We start from the raw sequence: 23,728 nt of genomic DNA on the forward strand, positions 1-23,728 counted from the left end.
TAATTGCTACAATTGTGGAAGACCCGGAAACTACTCCAATGAGTGTAAGGCTCCCTACAAAAGAAGATAAGATTCTCCCAAAAGAAGGAGTAGGAGAGAAGAATCACCACCAAGAGAGAGAAGGAGTAGAGATGACCGTTATGAACAAAGAACATCGCGAAGAAGCAAGGATTCGGAAAGAAAGGACAAATCATCAAGGAGCTAGACAAAACGAAGACATCAAGCTCACGTTAGTGAATGGGTATCAGGCTCCGACTCCGACGATCACTCCGAGAGAAGTTTGTAACACCCCGGATGTAACTTGCCATATTTGTAAATCTGACTATTGCCATTTTCGGCTTTAAGTTATGAGAATCCCTTCGTGGTTGGGTTTTTGTCTTTGTTTTGAATTTTGTTCATGTCATGCATTTCATATCATGTCATCATGTGCATCGCATTTGCATACGTGTTCATCTCATGCATCCGAGCATTTTCCCCGTTCTTTGTTTCGCAATCCGACACTCCCACATGCACCGGCGCACCCCTCTTGTCTCTTTTCGTGAGCGGGTGTTAAACATTCTCGAAATGGACCGAGATTTGCCAAGTTGCCTTGGTACACCACCAGTAGGCCGCCTGTCAAATTTCGTCCCATTTGGAGTTTGTTTGATGCTCCAACGGTTAACCGGGCAACCGCAAAGGCCTCTTGCGTGTTGCGGCCCAACACCCATCCAAAACGGCCCAATAGCTCACTCCTTTTGGACACTCCTACCTCCTCCTACCTATAAAAGGCCTCCTCCTCCAAAATTCGGGTCTTGAAACCCTAGATCCAACTCCCTCCGCGCCGCCGGACATGTCCGCTGCCCGCCGGACACTTCGTGTCGCCGCCCTGAGCCAGTGAGGCATCGACACGTGGTGCCCGAGTCTTCCCCGCCGCCACAGCCCGCCGGGCCCACGGGAGGCCCTCCCGGCCCGGTTCGGCGCCGCCGCCCCGCGCGACCAGCTCCCTTTGTCGCTCGACTCCGCGTCGCCCCGCGCCGGCGCTCGCGCGCTGCGCCCGCCGCTGCCTCACCGGCGTGCTCCTCCGCCGCCTCGCCGGCGCGCGCCGCCGCCCCACGCCGCCCCTTCGCCGCCTCCCCACACGCCGACCGGCGCCGCCTCCGCCTCCTCCGACTGCAGCGAGCTCCTCCCCGACCCGGATCCGAAGAACCCTGCACAGCTCCGGCCGTCTCCCTCTCCTCCAGCGAGATCCCGGTGAACCTCGATATCCGTGCCCGAACCCTAGATCTGGGATTTCAGAGGTGATTTCCAACTAAGTCTTTTCCCCCCAATATTGTATGACCCTGTTCATCGCCTCGTATCTCAGTGACCATATCTCCGTTTCATGCATATGATATATCAAAATGTTCACTGTGAGATGCTCTTCATTTCATTCCATTGTGGCATGCTTGTTGGAGTTCATCTGGATGCCCTAATCATTGATGCAAGAGTGCTATAAAATGTTTACTACTGCTACTTATTAGTTTATGGTGATTTGTCATTTTTGTCACATTTGACGTGTGCTTCATATGGGCATGAGCTCTACATGTGTTTTGAACTATGACATGCCATATTTACAGAGGTGCTTGCCTTGTATTTTTGTGATCATTGCGGTGACTAGCACAAGCATGCAAACTAGGCTTCATGATATTGTTGTTTTCAGGGACTTGGGATTTTGCAAAGTCTTTTCCCTGCTGTTATTTTGATGCCATGTAAACATGATGCTATAGTGAGGTCCATGCTTATTTTGAGATGATTCGGAAAGGTCTTTTGTACATATGATTATGCTCTATCCATCCATGCCCCCATTTGCAATTATGGAGTGCACTAGCATGTCTTGATCTTGCTCTACTTTTGCTATAAAATGTTCCTGGCAGATTGATTACATGTTAATTAATTTTTCCATGGTTGTTGCTATTGATCCATGCGTGCTATGAACTTGCTCTTGCCATGGTTAGCTTCTTGAACATGTAATATTGCTGTGGGCATGCTTAGATTGTCATTCAAGGCTTTGTGATGAGTGGTTTGAGCTTGCAAAGATGCCTTCATAATTCTGTTTATGCCATGCTCTATTTTTCTGCTAAGTCTGAAACTGTTAATAAATCTTGCTATGTTTACATGGGTGCCATGATATTTTCTGTGCCTTTTTGGCTCATGGTTAGTAAGAGACTTTTGTTCTATGAATTTATTAGATTAATGTCATTCCTTTATTTGCTATGTTATTGTCCTGTAGCATGTTGTTTGCTTGCTCTAAACATGGTTTCCAGATGTTATTTCTGGCATGTTAGTATATTTCACCAAGTCTGCGAAGCTGATATCTTTTGCACTTTTGCCATGCTTGTTTGAACCTGCTCTTGTGTGATTTAGCCGTAGCTCAGTGTTCATGTTTTGTCAAGCATCTATTTTACATCACTGCCATTGTCAGGACCCCGACTCAATGCCACATCGATCTAGCATGTAACACCTCATATCACTTTGCGGCCTCACGCACGATATCCCCACGGGTGTCGCCTTACCTTTGCCCGGGACCGTTTGCGCCTTTTGGCACACGTATATGACAGTGTCGCTAGCATCCATATGATAAGGAGCCCGGGCTGACATGGCTAGTCGTAAACCCAAAGTGGCACTAACTTACAGGGACAGGCATCCATGACCCAACATCGAACGTGTCGGTCATCAGCGAGTGAACCCAGGCTGTAGCACTGGGCTAACAGGACTCCGGTGAACCAGGCTGTAGCGGGCTAACAGGACTCCGGTATTCATCGCGTGACATTTCCCCGAAGGGACAGACACAGGAACGAAGAAGGACACATGCCGGCCAGCCTAAGTGTTCCGGAGCAGTAGCAAGCTACCAGGGCTCAGAGGAAACACTAGGAGACATTTCCCGGTAAGAGAGGCTACTAAGGATAAACAACTAGATAGTCAGATCCCACACATAGCAATACACATTACACGTACGAATAACATGCAAGTATGTGCTGTACAACATGGCATCACAGCACAACTCAACAACTCATATAGATAGAGGCTCAGAAAAGCCATCATAGCATTATTACAAACAGGGGTCACATGACCCAACATTCAGAGCAATCAAGCAACAAACGGAAGCATTACATGTCTGAGTACAGACATCTATAAATGAAAAAGGCTGAAAGCCTGACTATCTACAACGTCCGATCAAGATCGTAGCTGAGGTACAAGCTACTAGTCGAAGTCCACGAGAACACTAGTAAGACTGAAGTCTCCGCTGCAAAAACATAAATAAAGCAACATGAGTACAAAGGTACTCAGCAAGACTTACATCAGATCCTATCATACATGCACTTGTATCAAGAGAGTAATGTGGAGTTTAGTTGCAGCAAGCCAGCTTTGACTCTGTGGCTATCCTGTTCTACGACTACCAGAAACTCTTGAGGTGAGACAACGTACACGAGTCCACTAATCACCACACAATACACTACTATGGATTCATCCCCGTTTCCCTACGAGAAGGCCATCCATAGCACTCACACTTGTCTTGAGCATTTTATAGTATCCACTTCAAGTTGTCTATGTACCATGTAAGCATGCAAGAAGTCCATAACCGCGGACCCGGCTATTCGAATAGATCATATTAACCCTGCAGGGGTGTACTTCTTCACACACGCTCTCGCCACTTACCACCATGTACACGTCATGTATCTCAGCAACCTTCAAGCGGAAGCCTGGCGAGGGTGTCGGCCACGACCTGACTAACCACACAAGACTCTAGTCCAGGTTTATCGCCTATTCAGGTTCCATCCGCAAGGAGATCCGGCCGGGGTTTCACTCACGGCCCCAAATGATGTGTGCAGGGTTCCCAAGCCCACCTCGCCGGATGGATCTACGCTTGGTACACCGTGCAACTTGTGCCTAGTCTGTCCCAAGCCCACCCGGCCGGGTGCCACTTGGTAGACTACTAACACTGCCTACAAACACCGGAAACTAGTTGCGACTCCTGGACAGAGATCAAGTTGGTTAATAAGTCGAGAGGGCTTGGAGCGCCCGGAGCCCAATGTGTGGTAGTATCGAGTCATTGGACAACATACATAGAACTCAGTGCTTAAGGACGGTTCCAGTGAGACAACCCACCATGTACTCCTACATGGCCTCTCACCGCTACCTTTACCAAATCGTGTTCACACACTTAACTCTCAGCACCAGAACATATCGTAACGCTCCAATTCATTCCCAATGAATCAGACCTGAAACAACTCTAAGCAATAGCAGGCATAGCATGGTAGGAACACAACATGGCTCAATCAACTCCTACACATGCTAGTGGGTTTCAACTATTTACTGTGGCAATGACAGGTCATGCAGAGGAATGGGTTCAACTACCGCAGCACAAAGTAGCAGATGAATCATTGTTGTCCTAATGCAATAACTAAGAGCAGGAGCGAGAGAGTAGGATTATATCGGAATGAACAAGGGGGTTTGCTTGCCTGGTAAATCAACAAGGGAGGCACTGCTTCACAGACAGGTACTCTAGAACGTCTCCGGAGCAAGACCTGTCGAGAAGGAACAGTGTCGGCAATCAATAAACAAACATATGCAACAATATGATGCATGAACATGGCATGAAGATGTGATGCTGTTTGAGCTAATGCAACTAGTACTCATTTGGTTTGAAGTCCATTTGTACCATAAGCTCAAATGCATCTCCAAAGTAAGCTCTTATAAATGCCATAATGTGTTTTCTCATATACAGCATGTATAAGTTGGTTTGTCATGCATGAAACTAGTACAGATGGAAAGTTCGCATTTTTCTGATAATTTTTCATATATAAATTATTTCAATCTGAGCTACGATTGAATTTCTATGAATTTTTGAAGTTTAAATCAATTTCTGGAATTTCCTGATTTATTATAATTCCAGAAAATATATATTGCGTCAGCATTGAGTAGGCATGACGTCAGCAAGTCAACTGCGGCTGACTGGGTCAAACCTGACGTGTGGGGTCCACACGTCAGTGTCAGGGGGTTAAACAGGGTTAGTTTAACTTAATTAAAAGATTAGGGGGCACCGGGCCCACATGTCAGCCTCAAGGGGTTAATTAAGCGGTGATTAGCACTAAGCTAATCACCTGACGGGCCAGGCCCACATGGCGGGGCTCAGGCGACGGGGCTCGCCGCCGGCGACCTCTGGACGCGGCGGAGTCCGCGCCACAGGCCACGGGGACGGCGTCTGAGAGCACCGGGGCGTAGCCCGGGCTCGTCCGCATCCAGGGGAGCAGACGGGAAGCCGCGGGGACGCCGGAGCTCGCCGGAGCAAAGCTCGCGGCGGCGGCCGGAGCTCGGCTTCGATCGGGAATGGGCTGCGGGCACGGGGAGACCACCTGAGGGGCTCGGTGGCACCCTCGTAGCACCGGGAGCACGATGGTGCTCCGTTGCAAGCTGCGGTGGCCAGGGCGACGACGGCGACATGAACGGCAGCAGGAAGCTTCGGCCGTGGTGGGGAGGAGGGCTACGGCGAGCGGGCAGCTAAATGGAGAGAGGGGAATGGTGGCGGAGCTCACCGCGGTTGCAGCGGGCGTCGAAGCGGGCTCGGGGACGCACTGGAGATGGCGAATCGACGGCGATGGCAATCTGCGGCGGCCGGAGGTGATGAAGGCGACGGCGACGTTCCAGGGCGTCCGGCGCCTTGTGGCTTGACGGAGGAGACGAGGAAGTCGTGGCGGAGCTTCTGCGCGTGTCGGAGAGGCGAGGGGGAGGCTGTGGCGGCGGCTATGGCGAACGGCGGCGACCGGCGCGTTCGGACACGAGAGAGAGAGAGAGCGAGGGAGAGGAGAGGAAGAATCGGGGGAGAGTGAGAGGGTACGGGGGGGGCGTGGCGACATCCGGGCGTTCCAGGGCGACGAGGAGGGCGCCAGGCAGGCAGGGAGGCTGGTGGCGTGGCGCGGTGGCGCGCGCGCGCGCCGGGCACGCTCCCATCCCTCTGTCGAGGACGAAGACGACAGAGGAGGGCCAGTGGGCTGGGCCGGCGCTGGCTGCTGGGCCGGCCAGGCCGCACGGGAGCTGGGCCGCAGGTAAGTTTCTCCTCTTTTATTTCTGTTTTCTAATTTTTCTGACATTTGTTTTGATTTAATTAAAATATTAAATCATTTTATTACCTTATGCCAATTTTTGCAGGAGCTAGCTATATTATTCCAGAGCTCCTTTATAAATGGCATAATTTTTGGACCATATTATATATATATATAACAATATATATCCAAGGCAAATAATTATCGGATTAATCCAAATGGCCAAAATTAAATATCCATGAGCTCCTAAAATATTTGTTTGATTTTTACCTCTGACCAATATTTTCAGAGAGCAACATGAACATTTCCTTGGACCTTTTTGGAGCAATTTTTATTTAGGTCATTTCCAAAAATGATTCTGAGGGTTTCACAAATCCCCATTTCAAATTAAATGGAATTTAAACATGATGCACAAATGACTAGCTAGTCTAGGTCATACCAGACTAGGGATGTGACAACTCGCCCCCACTTGAAAGAATCTGGTCCCGAGATTCAGGGGTTGACGGAAAGAAAGCGGGATACTCCAGTCGAAGACGATCTTCTCGCTCCCAAGTAGCTTCTCTCTCGGAATGATGAGACCACTGAACCTTGACAAACTTGATGTTCTGACGTCGAGTGACACGCTCTGCTTGATCAACAATGCAAACCGGGTACTCTCGGTATGTGAGGTTATCTTGGAGATCAAGCGTTTCGTGGTCCACTCCGCGGATGGGATCCGAGAAGCAACGCCTGAGTTGAGAGACGTGGAAGACATCATGAACTCGAGAAAGATGTGGGGGTAGTTCCAATTGGTAGGCAACCTCTCCTCGTTTAGCGAGAATGCGAAAAGGACCAATGTAACGAGGAGCCAACTTGCCCTTGATAGCGAAACGATGGGTACCCTTCATGGGAGTAACCCAAAGGTAAGCCTTGTCGCCAACTTCATAAGCCACTTCCTTATGACGACGGTCATACTGGCTCTTTTGACGAGACTGGGCTGTTTTCAAATTCTCATGAATGATGCGAACTTGCTCTTCTGCCTCCTGGATCATGTCCGGTCCAAAGAATTGTCTTTCACCGGTTTCTGACCAGTTCAAAGGTGTTCGACATCTTCGTCCATAGAGAACCTCAAAAGGAGCTTTCTTGAGGCTGGATTGATAGCTATTGTTATAAGCAAACTCGGCAAAAGGAAGACATTTCTCCCAATCCATACCGAATGAGATAACGCAAGCTCTAAGCATGTCTTCGAGAATTCGGTTGACCCGTTCCACCTGACCACTCGACTGAGGGTGGAAAGCGGTACTGAAGGAAAGATGGGTTCCCATGGCAGTTTGGAAACTCTCCCAGAAATGAGAAGTGAAAAGACTGCCACGGTCTGAATTGATCTCTAGTGGAACACCATGAAGTGACACTATTCGAGAAATGTATAAGTCAGCAAGCTGACTAGCAGTGATACTCTCTCGAACAGGAAGGAAGTGAGCCACTTTGGAAAGACGATCAACGACTACGAAGATAGCGTTATTCCCTCTCTTGGTCCTGGGAAAGCCGGTGATGAAGTCCATACCAACTTTATCCCATTTCCATTCAGGAATAGCTAAAGGCTGAAGAGTGCCAGCAGGCCTTTGATGCTCTGCCTTAACGCGACGACAAACGTCACATTTATCAATGAACTCAGCGATTTCTCTCTTCATCCTAGTCCACCAGAACCTCTGGCGTAGGTCCTGATACATCTTAGTACTACCGGGATGAATCGTGAGAGGAGATTCATGCGCCTTCTTAAAAATCAATTGTCACAGATGTTGATTCTTGAGAACCACCAAGCGATTCTCAAAGAAAACAACACCACGATCATCCATAGAGAAACATCCACCAACTCCCTTCTTAATGTTTCTCTTGATCCGAGAAATTCCTGTGTCTTGCTTTTGAGCAGCGACAATCCGATCTTCAAGATCAGGTTTCGCCACCAAGGTAGAAAGGAATCCATGAGGAGCAATGTGAAGATTAAGCTTACAGAATTCCTCATGGAGAAGTGGTTGGCCTTGCTGCAACATGAGATTGTTGCAATAGGATTTATGGCTTAATGCATCAGCCATGACATTGGCTTTGCCTGGGGTATAGGTAATCCCTAGATCATAATCTGTGATTAACTCCAACCAACGTCTTTGCCTAAGGTTCAGATCCGGTTGGGTGAAGATATACTTGAGACTCTGGTGATCGGTGTAGATCTCGCAACGTTAACCAAGAAGGTAATGTCGCCAGGTCTTGAGTGCATAGACTACGGCTGCAAGCTCTAGATCATGTGTAGGATAATTCCCCTCATGTGGATGCAACTGTCGAGATGCATAGGCAATCACATGACGATCCTGCATAAGAATGCAACCTAGTCCCTGTCGTGAGGCGTCGCAGTAGATAATAAAGTCTTTAGTGAAATCCGATGGCACAAGTATGGGAGCAGAAGTCAGGCGCCTTTTCAGTTCCTGAAAACTGTATTCACACTGTGGGGACCACTCAAACTTTTTATCTTTCTTGAGAAGTTCCGTGAGGGGTTTGGCTACTTTGGAGAAATTTTCAACAAAGCGGCGACAATAGCTGGCTAGACCAAGGAAACTCCTAACTTGTTTAACGGTCTCAGGCGGAGTCCAATCGAGAACGGCCTTGACTCTCTCGAGATTGACAGCAATGCCCTTACCAGAGATTACGTGGCCTAGGTAGGTCACTTCTGGCAACCAAAATTCACACTTGGAGAACTTGGCATAAAGGCGGTGCTCTCTGAGTTTTTCTAACACAAGTCTAAGATGTTCGGCATGCTCTTCCTCGTTCTTCGAGTAAATAAGAATATCATCGAGGTAAACCACGACGAACTTATCTAAGTACTCCGAGAAGATCGAGTTCATCAACCGGGAGAATGTAGCTGGAGCGTTGGTTACACCAAAGGACATGACGGTGTACTCGTACTGGCCATAACGAGTGACAAAAGCCGTTTTAGGGATGTCCCCGTTTCTGATCTTAATTTGGTGGTATCCTAACCTCAAATCCATCTTGGAGAAGACTGAGGATCCAGCGAGCTGATCATACAGGTCGTTGATCCTGGGGAGCGGATACTTGTTCTTTATCGTGACCAAATTAACGGGACGATAATATACAACCATCCGGTCCGTACCATCCTTCTTCTTGATGAAGAGGACGGGGCAAGCCCAAGGAGAAGAACTAGGACGGATGAAACCCTTTTGCAAGGACTCGTCAAGTTGTTTCTTAAGCTCTGCTAGTTCTAAGGGTGCCATCTTGTAAGGTCTCCTAGAGATTGGAGCAGTTCCTGGGATAAGATCTATGACGAACTCTACATCTCTGTCAGGCGGAACACCTGGCAGTTCCTCTGGAAAGACATCCGGAAAGTCACGGACTACCGGAATATCTTCAAGGTCTGGAAGAGGGCTGGCATTAAGGGAATAGAGCTGACGCTTTGCAACTCTAGTGGAGACAGTGACTATCTTGCCAGATGGGTGTGTGAGCTGAACAGACCTGGTGAAACAATCAATCTTGGCATGGTGAGCTGTCATCCAGTCCATACCCAAGATGATGTTAATATCCGAAGACTTGAGAGATATCAAGGAAGCAAGGAATACAAGTCTGTCAACAAGGATTTCATTGCCATAACTTATCCTAGAAGTTTGCCATTTGGATCCAGGAGTTTGAATAAGTAGCGGGGAGGGCATATCACAAAATGACATGTCGTGCAAGCGGGCATAGCTTTCAGAAATGAAGGAATGAGACGCTCCAGTATCGAACAAAACCGATGCCGGATGACAGTTGACAAGGAGTGTACCAAGAACGACATCTGGATCATCATGAGCGTCTTTAGCTGAGACGTGATGCACACGTCCATGTTTAATGGAAGCTGACTTGGCACTGATCATCTTGCGTGATGGCTTAACACAGCCAACAGACTTCTCGGGCTGAGGTGGAGCAACTCTGATCTGAGTGCAAATACAGGCAATGTGGCCTGGCTCTCCGCACTTGTAACAAATCTTGGAGGTAGGATGTGGACCCGCATTGGAAGGCGGTCCACCAATAGGCCTGGGTGGAGCATACTGCTGAACTGGATGAGGTGCCACATAAGATGGCCTCAGTACATATTTGGGTGGAAGAGCGGAGTTCGGAACCCAAACCCGGCGCTTCTGAGAGCTAGAACTAGAGGAAGATCCCAAATCATGGGTGTGCTTACGAGACTCCTCGTAAGTGAGCTGAGTTGTCTCTGCATTAATGGCTTTGTTCACAAGAGCTTGGAATGTATCACAATGATGCAGGTGGAGATCACGATGCAACTTGGGGTTGAGACCCTTCCGGAACCTAGCCTGCTTCTTGGCGTCCGTGGACACCTCTTCTGTGGCATAACGGGCGAGGTTCTCAAACACTCTACTGTAAGCATCAACAGCCAACTTACCCTGGGTGAAACTACAGAACTCTTCTCTCTTGCGATCGATGAGGGCTTCAGGAATGTGATGCTCGCGAAAAGCCTCAACGAAATCCCTCCAGGTGGGAGTCTGGTCAGCTGGAAGCATAGCCTCATAGTTCTGCCACCAAAGACTAGCAGGACCTTCCAGGTGGTATGTGGCATAAGTGACCTTGTCATCTTCAGCTACGCTCGCGGAACGCAGCTTATGAGTGATGCTACGGAGCCAGTCATCTGCATCGAGTGGCTCGATGGAATGATGAAAGGTAGGTGGGTGCAAGCGGATAAAGTCATGAATGGTCACAGATCCTTTGAACTGATGTGCGGTGTTCTCCTTGATACGTGCCAACAAGCGGTTGGACTCACGCTTGCTCCTCTCCATTTCTAACATGAACTCTGCCAACGAAGGCTGGTCGGGAGGATCCTCATCCCTACCATCTCCATGGTTCTGGCTACGAACAATAGAACTTGATGACATCCTGAGAAACGAAACCAGGGACGGAGTCAGCATCAGCTATAGACTGTAGAATGTAGGACAAGGAATTAGTATCTCTCGAACTCCTAGGGAAATTCCGGCAGCATAACGGCAGTAAAATGCTCAGAATGAGACATCCTACTAAAAATGGGGTGGTAACATACTCATCAGCATTACTCAAGGTTCTGAGATCATACTAAGCAGACTACACCGGAAATACTCAAAACTGGGGTATGACTCTGATCAACCAATCCTATGGGACTACGGAGTAGTAACATGTGATCCTGATAGACAGAAGAGAAAGCCTAGTTCCTTAACCCCGTAGAAAAGATAGGATGACTCAGATCAGAAGTCCATGAGGTAAAGGAGTAAAAACAGCCTTACGTTCCAACCCACAATCAATTCCCTTATATAACTAAAGAATTTCTAGACTCAACTTCGACCAGTTTGGCTTGGTAATCCTACAGGCAGTCAGGCTCTGATACCAAGGCTGTCAGGACCCCGACTCAATGCCACATCGATCTAGCATGTAACACCTCATATCACTTTGCGGCCTCACGCACGGTATCCCCACGGGTGTCGCCTTACCTTTGCCCGGGACCGTTTGCGCCTTTTGGCACACGTATATGACAGTGTCGCTAGCATCCATATGATAAGGAGCCCGGGCTGACATGGCTAGTCGTAAACCCAAAGTGTCACTAACTTACAGGGACAGGCATCCATGACCCAGCATCGAACGTGTCGGTCATCAGCGAGTGAACCCAGGCTGTAGCACTGGGCTAACAGGACTCCGGTGAACCGGGCTGTAGCAGGCTAACAGGACTCCGGTATTCATCGCGTGACATTTCCCCGAAGGGACAGACACATGAACGAAGAAGGACACATGCCGACCAGCCTAAGTGTTCCGGAGAAGTAGCAAGCTACCAGGGCTCAGAGGAAACACTAGGAGACATTTCCCGGTAAGAGAGGCTACTAAGGATAAACAACTAGATAGTCAGATCCTACACATAGCAATACACATTACACGTACGTATAACATGCAAGTATGTGCTGTACAACATGGCATCACAGCACAACTCAACAACTCATATAGATAGAGGCTCAGAAAAGCCATCATAGCATTATTACAAACAGGGGTCACATGACCCAACATTCAGAGCAATCAAGCAACAAACGGAAGCATTACATGTCTGAGTACAGACATCTATAAATGAAAAAGGCTGAAAGCCTGACTATCTACAACGTCCGATCAAGATCGTAGCTGAGGTACAAGCTACTAGTCGAAGTCCACGAGAACACTAGTAAGATTGAAGTCTCCGCTGCAAAAACATAAATAAAGCAACATGAGTACAAAGGTACTCAGCAAGACTTACATCAGATCCTATCATACATGCACTTGTATCAAGAGAGTAATGTGGAGTTTAGTTGCAGCAAGCCAGCTTTGACTCTGTGGCTATCCTGTTCTACGACTACCAGAAACTCTTGAGGTGAGACGACATACACGAGTCCACTAATCACCACACAATACACTACTATGGATTCATCCCCGTTTCCCTACGAGAAGGCCATCCATAACACTCACACTTGTCTTGAGCATTTTATAGTATCCACTTCAAGTTGTCTATGTACCATGTAAGCATCCAAGAAGTCCATAACCGCGGACCCAGCTATTCGAATAGATCATATTAACCCTGCAGGGGTGTACTTCTTCACACACGCTCTCGCCACTTACCGCCATGTACACGTCATGTATCTCGGCAACCTTCAAGCGGAAGCCTGGCGAGGGTGTCGGCCACGACCTGACTAACCACACAAGACTCTAGTCCAGGTTTATCGCCTATTCAGGTTCCATCCGCAAGGAGATCCGGCCGGGGTTTCACTCACGGCCCCAAATGATGTGTGCAGGGTTCCCAAGCCCACCTCGCCGGATGGATCTACGCTTGGTACACCGTGCCACTTGTGCCTAGTCTGTCCCAAGCCCACCTGGCCAGGTGCCACTTGGTAGACTACTAACACTGCCTACAAACACCAGAAACTAGTTGCGACTCCTGGACAGAGATCAAGTTGGTTAATAAGTCGAGAGGGCTTGGAGCGCCCGGAGCCCAATGTGTGGTAGTATCGAGTCATTGGACAACATACATAGAACTCAGTGCTTAAGGACGGTTCCAGTGAGACAACCCACCATGTACTCCTACATGGCCTCTCACCGCTACCTTTACCAAATCGTGTTCACACACTTAACTCTCAGCACCAGAACATATCGTAACACTCCAATTCATTCCCAATGAATCAGACCTGACACAACTCTAAGCAATAGCAGGCATAGCATGGTAGGAACACAACATGGCTCAACCAACTCCTACACATGCTAGTGGGTTTCAACTATTTACTGTGGCAATGACAGGTCATGCAGAGGAATGGGTTCAACTACCGCAGCACAAAGTAGCAGATGAATCGTTGTTGTCCTAATGCAATAACTAAGAGCAGGAGCGAGAGAGTAGGATTATATCAGAATGAACAAGGGGGTTTGCTTGCCTGGTAAATCAACAAGGGAGGCACTGCTTCACAGACAGGTACTCTGGAACGTCTCCGGAGCAAGACCTATCGAGAAGGAACAGTGTCGACAATCAATAAACAAACATATGCAACAATATGATGCATGAACATGGCATGAAGATGTGATGCTGTTTGAGCTAATGCAACTAGTACTCATTTGGTTTGAAGTCCATTTGTATCATAAGCTCAAATGCATCTCCAAAGTAAGCTCTTATAAATGCCATAATGTGTTTTCTCATATACAGCATGTATAAGTTGGTTTGTCATGCATGAAACTAGTACAGATGGAAAGTTTGCATTTTTCTGATAATTTTTCATATATAAATTATTTCAATCTGAGCTACGGTTGAATTTCTATGAATTTTTGAAGTTTAAATCAATTTCTGGAATTTCCTGATTTATTATAATTCCAGAAAATATATACTGCGTCATCATTGTGTAGGCATGACGTCAGCAAGTCAACTGCGGCTGACTGGGTCAAACCTGACATGTGGGGTCCACACGTGAGTGTCAGGGGGTTAAACAGGGTTAGTTTAACTTAATTAAAAGATTAGGGGGCACCGGGCCCACATGTCAGCCTCAGGGGGTTAATTAAGCGGTGATTAGCACTAAGCTAATCACCTGACGGGCCGGGCCCACATGGCGGGGCTCAGGCGATGGGGCTCGCCGCCGGCGACCTCTGGACGCGGCGGAGTTCGCGCCACAGGCCACGGGGACGGCGTCTGAGAGCACCGGGGCGTAGCCCGGGCTCGTCCGCATCCAGGGGAGCAGACGGGAAGCCGCGGGGACGTCGGAGCTCGCCGGAGCAAAGCTCGCGGCGGTGGACGGAGCTCGGCTTCGATCGGGAACGGGCTGCGGGCACGGGGAGACCACCTGAGGGGCTCGGTGGCACCCTCGTGGCACCGGGAGCATGATGGGGTGCTCGGTTGCAAGCTGCGGTGGCCAGGGCGACGACGGCGACATGAACGGCGGCAGGAAGCTTCGGCCGTGGTGGGGAGGAGGGCTACGGCGAGCAGGCAGCTAAATGGAGAGAGGGAAACGGTGGCGGAGCTCACCGCGGTTGCAGCGGGCGTCGAAGCGGGCTCGGGGACGCACTGGAGACGGCGAATCGACGGCGATGGCGATCTGCGGTGGCCGGAGGTGATGAAGGCGACGGCGACGTTCCAGGGCATCCGGCGCCTTGTGGCTTGACGGAGGAGACGAGGAAGTCGTGGCGGAGCTTCTGCGCGTGTCGGAGAGGCGAGGGGGAGGCTGTGGCGGCGGCTATGGCGAACGGCGGCGACTGGCGCGTTCGGACACGAGAGAGAGAGAGCGAGGGAGAGGAGAGGAAGAATCGGGGGAGAGTGAGAGGGTACGGGGGGGCGTGGCGACGTCCGGGCGTTCCAGGGCGACGAGGAGGGCGCCAGGCAGGCAGGGAGGCTGGTGGTGTGGCGCGGTGGCGCGCGCGCGCGCCGGGCACGCTCCCATCCCTCTGTCGAGGACGAAGACGACAGAGGAGGGCCAGTGGGCTGGGCCGGCGCTGGCTGCTGGGCCGGCCAGGCCGCACAGGAGCTGGGCCGCAGGTAAGTTTCTCCTCTTTTATTTCTGTTTTCTAATTTTTCTGACATTTGTTTTGATTTAATTAAAATATTAAATCATTTTATTACCTTATGCCAATTTTTGCAGGAGCTAGCTATATTATTCCAGAGCTCCTTTATAAATGGCATAATTTTTGGACCATATTTTATATATATAACAATATATATCCAAGGCAAATTATTATCGGATTAATCCAAATGGCCAAAATTAAATATCCATGAGCTCCTAAAATATTTGTTTGATTTTTACCTCTGACCAATATTTTCAGAGAGCAACATGAACATTTCCTTGGACCTTTTTGGAGCAATTTTTATTTAGGTCATTTCCAAAAATGATTCTGAGGGTTTCACAAATCCCCATTTCAAATTAAATGGAATTTAAACATGATGCACAAATGACTAGCTAGTCTAGGTCATACCAGACTAGGGATGTGACAGCCATATGCTTTGTTATTATGTTGGAGTGCAGTAGCTTAGTTTCTTGTTGCATTCTAGATGGCATCGTGCTGTTAATCGTAGAATTGTGCCATTCTTGTTTTGCTTGCCATTTGCAAACCATGCATCCGTTTCCGGTGATCTTTATATCGATTTCACCCGAAATCATCTCATCTTTCCAGCGGCACACTTGGTTTGCCAATTTGATGTCTTGTTCATCCTTTTCCTTCCGGAGCATGCATATGCATTGCATTCACATCTCGCATATCATGCCATATATTGCATCATGTTGATTGTGCATTGCACCGTGGTTGATTGGTGTTCCTTTGCTTGTGTTATTTCTTTGGGTAGAGCCAATAGACGAGTATGTGATCGAGGAACCTGTTGAGTACGCTAACGAGGATCAAGCTTTCGACAACTCTGAGAACTTTGCAGGCAAGACGACCATACCCTCGAAATCACTTCTATTTTTGCTTGCTAGTTGTTCGCTCTATTGCTATGCCGCGCTACCTACCACTTGCTATATCATGCCTTCCATATTGCCATGTCAAGCCTCTAACCCACCTTTCCTAGCAAACCGTTGTTTGGCTATGCTACCGCTTTTGCTCAGCCTCTCTTATAGCGTTGCTAGTTGCAGGTGAAGTTGAAGCTTGTTCCATGTTGGAACATGGATATTGTTGGGATATCATTACTATATCTTATTTAATTTAATGCATCTATATACTTGGTAAAGGGTGGAAGGCTCGGCCTTATGCCTGATGTTTTGTTCCACTCTTGCCGCCCTAGTTTCCGTCATACCGGTGTTATGTTCCTTGATTTTGTGTTCCTTACGCGGTTGGGTGTTATGGGAACCCCTTGACAGTTGGCTTTGAATAAAACTCCTCTGGCAAGGCCCAACCTTGGTTTTACCATTTGCCTACCTACCACCATATACTTTTCCCTTGTGTTCTGCAGACTCAAGGGTCATCTTTCTTTTAAACCCCCCTTGGGGCCAGTGCTCCTTTGAGTGTTGGTCCGAACAGAGCTACCTGCCGGGGCCACCTCGGGGAAACTTGAGGGTTGGTTTTACTCGTAGCTAGTCTCATCCGGTGTTGCCCTGAAAATGAGATACTTGCGACTCCTATCAGGATTTGTCGGCACATCGGGTGGCTTTGCTGGTCTTGTTTTACCATTGTCGAAATGTCTTGTAATCGGGATTCCGAGTCTGATCGGGTCTTCCCGTGAGAAGGAATATCCTTCGTTGACCGTGAGAGCTTGTGAAGGGCTAACTTGGGACACCCCTGCAGGGTATGAACTATCGAAAGCTGTGCTCGTGGTTATGTGGCAGATGGGAATTTGTTAATATCCAGTTATAGAGAACTTGACACATAACTTAATTAAAATGAATCAACCGCGTGTCTATCCATGATGGTCTCTTTTCAGTGGAGTCTGGGAACAGAACACGGTCTCGTGTTATGCTTGAACGTAAGTAGCCTCAGGATCACTTCTTGATCACTTCTAGCTTCTCGACCACTGCGTTGCTCCTCTTCTCGCTCTCTTTTGCTTAAGTTAGCCACCTCCACCTTTTGTAAGTGCATCTAGTGCCACCCCTAGTTGGTTTTGGAGTATTGATGACAAACCTAGTTGAGGGACTAATGTGTTTGTGAGAATTGCAGGATAACATAGGTAGAAGTCCCTCATTGATTCGGTTTTCCTACCAGAGATGGCCCCTAAAAATGTATGAAGACATCGATGGCAAAGGTGGTATATGAAGATATTCACATTGAAGACTATGACAAGAGAAGACGTGACATGAAGCATATGGAGCTCGAAGACTTAGATCTTTCGTAGTTTTGTTTCTTCTTTATTGAGTCATAGGAACCACCGTACTGATAAGTGGGGTCCAAGAGAACCAGTCAGAATGACTGAAGTGATGCTTAACCAAAACCTATGTCTTCGAGTGAAGACTATGAGAGCGAATCTTGTCCAGAGTCGGACAAGTCAGCTTTGCTTGTAGCCCAAGTAAAGTTGCCGTGTGAGTTTGAAATCTGACCGTTGGAACACGTGTCAGTTCCTTAGTGACCCAGGGTCATTTCGGACAAATCAGGTCGGGTTGCCTAGTGGCTATAAATAGCTCACCCCCTACAACCATAAATGGTTGGCTGCTCAGAGTTAGAGTACGACTTTTGTCGTTTGAGAGAAACCCACCTCGAAGCCTTTGAGAGAGAATTCCTTGCGAGGATAAAGCCCTAACCACCCAGAGCCAAAGAGAATTAGGCATCACTTAAGTCTTCTTGTCTGTGTGATCTGAAGACTTATTACACTTGAGGACTGTGAATCCTCCAGCCGGTTAGGCGTCGCGTTCTGAGCGTCCAAGAGACATTGTGGATCGCCGGTGAACGAAGTCTGTGAAGGTTTGGGAGTCTACCTTGAAGACTTACCAGAGTGATTGGGCGATAGCTCAAGGGGAATACGGTGAGGACTGGGTGTCCTGAGCTTCGTGTTCAGGACTGGGTGTCCGGGACTGTGTGTCCTCAGGTTTAAATACCTAGCCGCCCTAACCAGAACTGGTCCAACAAATCATTGTCTTCAACGAGTCACTGGTTTCATCCTTCCCTTCCCTTTACTTACTGTTGGTCCTTGTGAAGTCTTTGTATGATTGCACTATCTTTTGTCTTCACTGAGTGACTGCGTGTTCTGTTTGGCTTCTTAATATCTTCCTACCTGATCCTTACTACCTAGCTGCTATTAGTCATTGTGCTTTCACTTCATTGAATACATGACTGTGGTTTACCTAGTGTAGTCTACCTTCCGCTGCATGGTTATAGGTTTATTTCTATCGTTTGTCTTCGAAACTTCCATGTTTTGAAGACTTTCATAAAAATCGCCTATTCACCCCCCTCTAGTCGACATAATGCACTTTCAATTGGTATTAGAGCTAGGTACTCCCTTGTTTTGTGTGATTCGGTTTAACCACTTGGAGTTTTAGCTATGTCGACTGCAGGGATAATTTAAGTCTCCGATGCGTGCCCCGTCTTTGATGGAACTGAATATCCCTACTAGAAGAATAAGATGCGCATGCATCTTGAAGCCATTGACGTCGACCTTATGTCGTCAAGAACGGCGTTCCCAAGGCTGGAGAAGGTGTCACTGCTGTTGATGTCAAGAAGTTCGTTCAACTGGACTCTACTGCCAAGAATATCATATGTGGTCATCTGACCAAAGGACAGTATGGCCGTGTAAGTGCTTTGGAAACATCTAAGCTAGTCTGGGACTGGCTCTCCAAGGTCAACGAAGGCGTCTCAACCCAGAGAGATCAGAGAATCAGTGTCCTTCGCAACCTCTTCAACCGCTTCAAGCGAAATGACAATGAGAATGTCCAGCTCACGTTTGATCGACTCACTGAGATCACAAATGGGCTTCAAGCCCTCGGCGCTACTGAGATCACCAAGCATGAAGTCGTCAAGACACTACTGAGATCACTTGACAGCTCGTTTGACACCCTAGCCCTGATGATTCAAGAATGTCCTGATTTCAAGACACTTGATCCGTCTGACATACTTGAGAGGCTCAACACACATGAGTTTAAGCTTTCTGAGAAAAGAGATATCTACGGTCCAAACTATGGGCAAACTCGTGCCTTGAAGGCAAAAGCTGTCTCCTCATTTGAAGAAGAATCTGACAGCAGTCCTGATGACCCTGAAGACATTGGAAAGGAACTTGCTATGCTTGTGAAGAAGTTCCAAAAATTCACCAAGAAGAAAGGCTTCAGGAAGTCTTCACGATCAAGCTCAAGGAATGATGAAGCTTCTGCTCATGACTACAAGAAGAAAACATGCCACAAGTGCAAGAAAACTGGCCACTTCATCTCTGAGTATCCGCAGTGGGACAATGTGAACAGAAAGAAGAATAAGAGCAAGGAATATGACTCTCACGACAAGAAGAAGAAGAAATACTCAAATTCTTCTTCCAAGTCTTCCTCAAAGTCTTCATCACACAAGAAGAGCTCATCTGGCAAGGCACGTGCGTTTGTTGGCAAGGAAATGGATTCAGAGGTGGAGTCTGTTTCTAAGGAGGCGGAGGTGGAGTCTAAGGAGGAGTCCGATTATGGCGTTGCAAGTCTGGCTACAACATACGTTGCCAAGTCCATCTTCAACACTGAAGACAATGACTTTATCACCGACACCAATGCAAATGACAATGACTACTCCGCTCCTACCTACTGCTTCATGGCACGCGGTGCCAAGGTAAACACACGCACTACTCACTATCAAACATCTAGTGAAGATGACTCTGATTGTGGTTCAAGACCCAGCTACAAAACACTTGCTAAAATTGCAACTGAACAATAGAAAGCTATGGAACATATTCAAAAACTGTTAGACAAAAGCGATGATCTGTTAGGCGCTGAAATGACTCGATCTGAGTCCTTAATTGAAGACATAAAAAATCTTCACGTTAAGTATGAGGAACTTGAAAGTCGTCATGAAACACTCTCAACAACTCATGAAAAGCTTTCCTATGATTATCTTCAAAGGAAGCAAGATCTTGAGAAATTGAGAGCGGCTCATGAAGATCTTCAAAAGGAAAACGAGTCACTTCGCGCCGAACAGATCAGTTCCACTCAGGAAGGATTTGAACCACCATGTCTTAAATGCATTGATCGCGATAATGCTACTTCTGCTGCTGAATGCTCTACTGCTGCTACTGTTGCAATATCTTCAACTGTTGATGTGGTAACTAACCCCTCTGCTGAGGATACCACTGCTGTTGCTGATGAGAATGCTAGGTTAAAGACATTGCTTGAAACAGGGATGTACAAAAGTCTTAAAGGGCATCAGACACTATGTGATGTCCTCAAAAGGCAGATTCTAAACCGAAACCCGAGGAAAGAGGGTGTTTGGTTCGTAAGGAAAATGAATGCTGATGGCTCTTACTGGAAACCTGAGCCGTACCCCAAAACCACCTGGGTTGCTGCAAAGGAACCTTCAGCAGATCCATCCAATCTATCTGGCCTCACTTGTGCTAACCCCATTGTCATTGATGAATCCTTTGATGCAAACTATAAACTGTTTAAGAATCAGAATGGTGAAGTGTTTGCCAGGTATATTGGTACTAACTGCAGGAATGGGCCGCCTATGAAGAAGATCTGGGTGCCGAAAAAGTGTTTGGAAAATCTTCCTGTGAATGTCATCATGACACCACAGGTGAAGAAGACAAACCCCAGACCACAGGCTTCATACGGTCCAAAGGCTTCATACAGACAGAGGACTCACCTGAGTCGCACTAACGCAAATGTTTTGCAGGGAAATCATACTCAGGCCTATGAATATGAGCGCGGTTCATCGAACCGCCATGTTCATAAGACCAAGAACTATTCTGCTTATTCTTATGAGTACTATTGTCCGCCTGGAAGACTTTTTGCTAGGGCTCCAAAGCCAAAGTTCTCAGACGCTGCACTTAGACTTATCGCTTCTAAGCCACCCTTGAAGATGTGGGTGGCTAAGAAAGCTTAACTCTCTTTTGCAGGGAAAGGTCTCCAGCAGAAAACCAAAATCGTCTGACGCTATTGCTGGGGACCTTAAACATCTTGTAGGGCGCAAGATCAAATGCCCGAATGGTCTTACTATGTACTTCGTTCCTGAATCGCTTGCTACTCTCCCTATCAGTCTGGATCTAAGCTTTCATAACCCACTGGTTCGTCAAATGTTTTTGCTTCACAATTCTCTTCATGAAGCCTATCCCCCTAACTGCACTGTAGGGTACGACACCAGCGTCTTCAGAATGGATTATTGATAGTGGGTGTACCAACCACATGACTGGCAAAAGAAGCCTTCTTATGGACTCAACCTTATGTCCATCCGACAAGAGTCACATCACATTTGCTGACACTGGTAAAAGTAAGGTATTGGGTCTAGGTAGAGTTGCAATCTCAAAGCATCAACACATGCATAAAGTCATGCTTGTTGAATCCCTTGGCTTCAACTTAATGTCTGTCTCAATGCTTTGCGATTTGAACATGATCGTAATATTTGGAAAATATTGTTGCCTTGTTCTAATGGAATCTGACAAGTCTCTAGTGTTTGAAGGGTCTCAAAAAGATGATTTGTACATGGTAGATTTCTCAGCAGGACCACAGCTTGCCGTATATCTTCTAGCAAAAGCTTCAGAATACTGGCTCTGGCATCGGAGGCTTGGGCATGCTGGCATGAGGAACCTCCACACCCTTGCAAAGAAGAAGCATGTCATAGGCATCGAGGGCGTTAAGTTCAAGAAAGATCACTTATGCGGTGCCTGTGAAGCAGGAAAGATGACGAGGGCCAAACATCCCTCAAAGACAATCATGACTACTACTCGACCCTTCGAACTGCTCCACATGGATCTTTTCGGTCCCACTCATTACTCAACTCTTACTACTACTGCTTGTCTCTATGGCTTTGTCATTGTTGATGATTATTCTAGATATACTTGCGTGCACATAATCCTCTACAAGACTGAAGTGCAGGATGTCTTCAGACGCTTCGCCAATCGAGCAATGAACAACTATGGTGCCAAGATAAAGCACATCAGAAGTGACAATGGCACTGAATTCAAGAACACTGGCCTTATACATATCTTGATACCTCGGGCATCACAAATGAATTCTCAGCCCCGTACACGCCACAGCAGAATGGCGTCGTCGAACGCAAGAACAGAACACTCATTAGGATGGCCCGAACGATGCTTGATGAATACAAGACTCCAAGAAAATTCTGGCTTGAATCCATTGATACTGCATGCCATACAATCAATCGTGTTTATCTTCACAAGCTTCTGAACAAGACATCTTATGAGCTCCTTGCTGGCAAGAAGCCAAATGTTAGTTACTTCAGAGTATTTGGCGCCAGGTGCTGGATCAAGGATCCACATCACACTTCAAAATTTGCACCAAAAGCACATGAGGGTTTTATGCTTGGATATGGAAAGGATTCGCACTCCTACAGAGTCTTCAATCCCTTTCATTATAAAGTGGTTGAAACAGTGGATGTGCGATTTGATGAGACTAACAGTTCACAAAGAGAACACCTGCCAAATGTTCTAGATGAAGTTCCATCCAGCGAATCAATCAAGCTAATGGGAACTGGAGAAATCATACCTTCTGAAGCTCAACCTGAAGAGGAACTTATCATCTCCGCACCTGATCAACCTGAAGACAATGCTCAGCCTAAAGACAATCCCTCTAACAACGACAATGATCAGCAAGAGCAAAATCTTCGCCCTGTACATCCTCGTGTTGCCAATGAAGTGCAGATTGAGAGAATAATTGATAGCATCAATGCACCCGGTCCGCTCACTCGTTCAAGGGCAACTCAGCTAGCAAATTTTTGTGGGCACTTCGCATTCATCTCAATAACAGAACCCAAGAAAGTTGAAGAAGCCTTCATGGAACCTGAATGGATTCAAGCTATGCAAGAAGAGCTTCAATAGTTTGAGCTGAATAATGTATGGGAACTGGTTAAGCGTCCTGATCCTCGGAAGCACAACATAATAGGCACCAAATGGATATATCGCAACAAGCAAGATGAGCATGGTCAAGTTGTCAGAAACAAAGCTCGTCTCGTTGCTCAAGGATATACTCAAGTGGAAGGCATTGACTTTGATGAAACGTTTGCTCCTATGGCTAGACTTGAAGCCATACGCATACTGCTGGCCTATGCAAATCATCATAACATACTTCTATATCATATGGATGTGAAGAGCGCCTTTCTCAATGGCAAGATTGAAGAACAAGTGTATGTTGCACAACCGCCTGGCTTTGAAGATCCAAAACATCCTGACATGGTATACAAGCTCAACAAGGCACTGTATGGCCTCAAACAAGCCCCTCGGGCCTGGTATGACACACTCAAATACTTCCTGAAGAGCAAAGGCTTCGTACCTAGTTCCCTCGACCCCACTCTGTTCACGAAGACATATGATGGTGAACTGTTTGTGTGCCAAATATATGTGGATGACATTATCTTCGGCTGCACCAATCAGAAGTACAGTGAAGAGTTTGGATATATGATGCAAGAGCAATATCAGATGTCCATGATGGGAGAGCTGAAGTTCTTCCTCGGTCTTCAAATACGACAACAACGCAACGGCATCTTCATATCTCAAGAGAAGTATCTCAAAGATTGCCTGAAGAAGTTCGGCATGCAAGACTGCAAAGGCTTCACGACGCCAATGCCAACCA

Source organism: Triticum dicoccoides, chromosome 3A (genome assembly GCF_002162155.2).
Source record: "Triticum dicoccoides isolate Atlit2015 ecotype Zavitan chromosome 3A, WEW_v2.0, whole genome shotgun sequence".
Taxonomy (NCBI): Eukaryota; Viridiplantae; Streptophyta; class Magnoliopsida; order Poales; family Poaceae; genus Triticum; species Triticum dicoccoides.